The sequence below is a fragment of the Dasypus novemcinctus genome, chromosome 10, assembly GCF_030445035.2.
Source record: "Dasypus novemcinctus isolate mDasNov1 chromosome 10, mDasNov1.1.hap2, whole genome shotgun sequence".
Taxonomy (NCBI): domain Eukaryota; kingdom Metazoa; phylum Chordata; class Mammalia; order Cingulata; family Dasypodidae; genus Dasypus; species Dasypus novemcinctus.
Window position 1 is genome coordinate 23,322,895 of NC_080682.1, and position 5,079 is coordinate 23,327,973.

General features: G+C 35.7%; 1 pseudogene; it reads right to left on the reverse strand.

The window, feature by feature from the left end:
• Positions 1-1,171: 1,171 nt before the first annotated feature.
• Positions 1,172-2,544, reverse strand: LOC101417215 (olfactory receptor 8K5-like; annotated as a pseudogene).
• Positions 2,545-5,079: the final 2,535 nt, after the last annotated feature.

Sequence of the window (5,079 nt, forward strand, 5' to 3'; positions counted from 1 at the left end):
CCATATCATGAATGCCAAAAGACAACGAAAGTTCCAGTGGAACCCAGAACCTCTGGTCTTGCAGATGGAGAGATTGACACTGGAAACTACACAGCTGGTCCCACTCCAAAGATAAGAGTGGTTTCACCCCCCACATGGGGGCAAATTAAACTGAGTCAAGAAGCCAAACAACAGTTGGAAAAGGAGAAATTCCAGCTACTGCACTAATTTGCTGGTAGCTATGTTTGCTATAGTAACAGCAATCGTCTCAGATGCATGCAACAAACCCTATAGGTTGTGAAGCAGCAAGAAATTGCCAAATGTGTCATCACTGCTTTGCAAAAAGAAACAAATAAAAAAAGGAATTGTTATGGGAAAACAGTAGGGAATATGGTTCGAGGTTGAAATGTTTCCATAATGCAGACAAAAAGTGCTGGCTTAGGAATGCTGGACCTTGACTAGATGGAACACCATCTGGCCAGCATGAAAAAATGTTTGTGTGAGGAAGCATTTAAACTTTGTATAACTTGTACCTTATTATAGTAAAGTGTCGCACCTGTTCTATTGTAGATGTTACTTATTGTAGATGTTGCAGTTGTTTCCTGTCATTGTAGATGATGTTGCAGTTCTGATAGCAAACAACTGCTCGTTAATTTCTAAACAAATATAATGTGGAAACTAATGTTGAGGCTCTCAGTTTCAGAAGCTGTGAATCCCCTGGTCCCATCTTTATGTCCTCTCTTGTGTCTTTCTTTCTGTCCTTTTATTTCTTCAATTCTGCATCACCTTCCCTTCATGCAAACCTGTTGCTGAGCTGGTTTCAGCACACTTCTGGGAAATGAAACATCACAGTGGAGTTTACAACCTACAGCCTGTCCTACAGAATTCAGACTTGCCAATCTCCATTAGCATGTGAACCAATTCCTCAATAAATCTTTTAATAGTTATACAATAATATAGGTATTCTGTCCATTTGTTTCTCTGGAGAACCCTGACTAATACAGAGGGTAAGAAGGGATATTGGTTACCTACTTATGAGGTTCATTTCTGAGTAAAAGAGAAACAATCTATCTGTGTCTTATAATTTTTCATTGTTTAGGATTCAAAGATAATCAAGTTATATCTTTAAAAAATATTATCAGGTACATTTGCCTTTGCCATAATCAATTAGGAAAATATTCCATGATAAGTATCAAATACAAATGTTGCTTGTGTTCTTAAAAACCTTGTGGAAGACATTTTTTACCTCTTTGTTCCTTAAGCTATAGATCAAGGGGTTAAGCATGGGAGTAACTAAAGTGTAAAACACAGAGGCCATTTTGTCAGAATCAGCAGAGTGCACAGATTTCGGCTGTGTATATATATATATATATATATATAAAGGAGATTCACATAGAACACAACCACTACTGTAAGATGAGACGCACATGTGGAGAAAGCCTTTTTCCTTCCTTTAGCAGTATTCATTTGAATTATGGCTATCAAAATTAGCACAAAGGATACTAGGATTATCAGAAGGGAGGAAATAAAATTAAAAGCTGTAAATACTATGGTCAACATTTCTAGTTCTTGTACATTGGAGCACAGCATTGGCAATAAGGGAACTTTATCACAGTAGAAATGACTGATGATATTAGAGTCACAGAAAGATGAGGTAAAAGTCTCAATGGTGAACAGCAAGGACTGAAAGGTGCTGTACAGGTAGGGGATACCTACAAGCACACAACAAAGTCTCTGGGACATTGTAACATTGTAGTACAGAGGGTTACATATGGCCACATAGTGGTCATAGGCCATGGCTGACAACATGAAAAGTTCACTAATAATGAACACAATGAAGAAAGCCATCTGTGTGGCACAGGCATAATAGGAAATGGTATTTTGATCCATGAGAAAATTTATCAGCATCTTGGGACAAATGACAGTGGAATTGCCAAGATCAATGAAGGCCAGATGTCTGATAAAAAATATATAGAGGGCGGCAGACTTGGCCCAATGGTTAGGGCATCCGTCTACCACATGGGAGGTCTGCAGTTCAAACCCCAGGCCCCCTTGACCCGTGTGGAGCTGACCCATGTGCTGTGCTGATGTGCGCAAGGAGTGCTGTGCCATGCAGGGGGTTCACCCACGTACGGGAGCCCCAAGCACAAGGAGTGCGCCCCGTGAGGAGAGCTTCACAGCGCAAAAGAAAGTGCAGCCTGCCCAGGAATGGTGCCACCCACACGGAGAGCTGACACAACAAGATAATGCAACAAAAAGAAACACAGATTCCCGTGCCACTGACAACAACATAAGCGGACAAAGAAGACATAGCAGATAGACACAGAGAACAGACAATTGGGGCGGGGTGGGGAGGAGAGAGAAATAAATAAATCTTTTAAAAGAATGCATAGGTGTGTGGAGATGGGTGTCCATCTTGGTTAGGATGATCAATCCCAGGTTGCCCACCACTGTGACAATGTAGATGAAGAGAAAGACCCCAAAGAGGGGACCCTGCAGCTCGGGGAGGCTTGTGACTCCCTGTAGAATAAATTCAGGCAGCATAGTCAGGTTCTGTTGGCCCATTTTATCCAGTTATCTCATCTGGGAAGAAAAAGAATGTTTGTTATTAGTGTTCATGTAACAGTATGTAATCTAAAGATCTGTAGACAAAATGGGAAAGAATTCTTCATAAATAGAGAAATCAACACCATATCTGATTATCAAACTAAAATAAATTCTTCCCCAAACTGAGGGATCCTTATGAAACACATTTTGCTCTGAAACAAAATTGTCTAAGGTCTAAGTAGAATAAATATTATTTGGTGCATATCCATGGGTATCAGAAACATATAGGTGTAAATATGTAGTAGAATAGTAGAATCTTACTTTATCCACACAACAAAATCAAAGTTTTTCCTTAGTATTCCTGAAATTTTGTGTGAGATTTGTGATATATTTGTATTCTGAATGATGAAAGATTGACAGTTACCATGAAGCTTCGATGCCCTGCATATGGCTATTGTAATATGGTCACACAATGTTTGGTCTTTTTAAATGTTGTGAATGCATGATGATCCTATCTGTGATCAACGAAGGCCAACTCCTTTTTCCTTTTCTGTCTTTGTCCTTCTTCAATGTAAAGTTGCACTGTAGTGTCTAGAGGTGTTTCCAGGGTCCAAGTAAGTGGGAATTGAGTTAATAATAATTCATTTGTATCTATATGGTTGAAATCAGTGACATGTTTCATTAAATAACATGTACTTTTTTCTTTTGTGGAATGGCTTTTAAAGAACTCCTACACTTAGGAGTAACCATTATTTAATTAATAAAAATATTTTAATTTTTGGATTTTCTTTCATTATGTGATCATTATATTTTGTTATATCTGAAATTTGTTTTTATTTAATTTCCTTTGAAATAAATATTATTTAGCCCCAAATTTGCATTTATAATTTTATTGCTTTTTATATTAGAAATCCCACAATTTGTAAAAGCTTCTAGATGCATGAGACATAGGCACATGCCTGCTAAAATTTATATTTTATATCAATTTAAGATATTTGCCTATTTAATTTATTATGTCTATTTCCTCTACTATATCACTATGGAGATGATCAGGTCTACATGACATTTAAAATATTTACTTGTGCTGTTAGTATATCATATTTTGCAAGAGATCAATTTATTTCTAGAACTTTGCACTGATGAATTCAGAGAGTAAAAAATTATGATATTCAAATATTTCCATGGCAAATCCTGCTCTCTTCATTTCATACAGTTTGACAAAGAAAAATCAATGAATCAAGTTGGAACTGCTTGGATTGAAACTAATGAAGGAATATTCAAACCTTTTTATGCTCCTCTCAAATTCAGCATTCCCTCAGTGAAAATCTAGGTATCTGCAAGTATGGTTTCCTAGTTGTACAAGTGAATAGAGTTTAAAATATCAAGTCACATAAAATCATTAAAATATAATGGAATCTCCTGATTTAGCCTCACAATGGTGATGGAGACCCTAAAGATTGGAGCAATTGCAATCTAAAGACACCACCATCGGTCAGTATTAAGTAAGGGTGATTTTCAGTCACCTTTGCTTGCTGGCTGGAACTTTCAGGAGAGTGGCAGCAAATCTATTAATCTGCCAGTTTTTGGTGTCTATTTTGCAAGCCTGATCAACAACATTGGGGGCCAGGGCAATTTTATTTTCTCAAAGCAACATCTTTTTATCTTTTTATTTTCAAGTTAATTTCCAACTTTAAACTTCAATATAAAACTTCTGCCTTTTCAAATAAACACATTGAAACCAAAATTACTTATAAGTCATAGCTCATATCTTCCACAAATGGCAGCACTGTTTCAGTAACAAGCACTTCATTACCAGGGAAAGAATTAAATGTCCTTCTTCCTCCTCCAAATCTTCTTTGTTGATATAGTAAAGAGTATGCTGGGATACCACTTTCTGATGCCAGAAGAATAAGCATGAAAAACATGCTTGCATACACCAGTACTAATAGAACACTGACATTTCACCAAACAATATTTGAAGGGTATAGGCTGCAGAAAGCTAGAGAAACCTATTTCATGATCACATTAACATATGCTAAATTACAGACACTTCAAATTTCAGTGTGAAATGAATGCTGCATTTCTAAAAGGCTAATATATAAAATGTATCAATTAAAACACAAACATGTCCACTGTATTTATTAGATTCCCTTATGTTTAATATACTGAGAACAATTTAACTTTCAATACAATGGCTTAGTGAATTTACTACTGTTACCTTATAAAACTAACTTACACACTGTATTTTAAGTATTAAACTAAGAGAAAATATAATTTAAACTATTCCTTTCTATTGTTTTTAGATGAATAGATTTCTAAAGATGAAGGGAATACTCAATAAGGAGTAAATGTTTTAAATATAAAGATTTACATTATACACAGTGTAATATAAACTACATGAACTAAACAGTAGCAGAAACATGTTTAATTTAAAAAGGCAGAAACAGAAAAATATTAGCTTGAAGTGGCAAATTTTCAAACACCAATCTCTATAAAAATGTTTACATAATGATTTTATTCAAAAAATATATACTTATTTTTCCCTTGTAATAG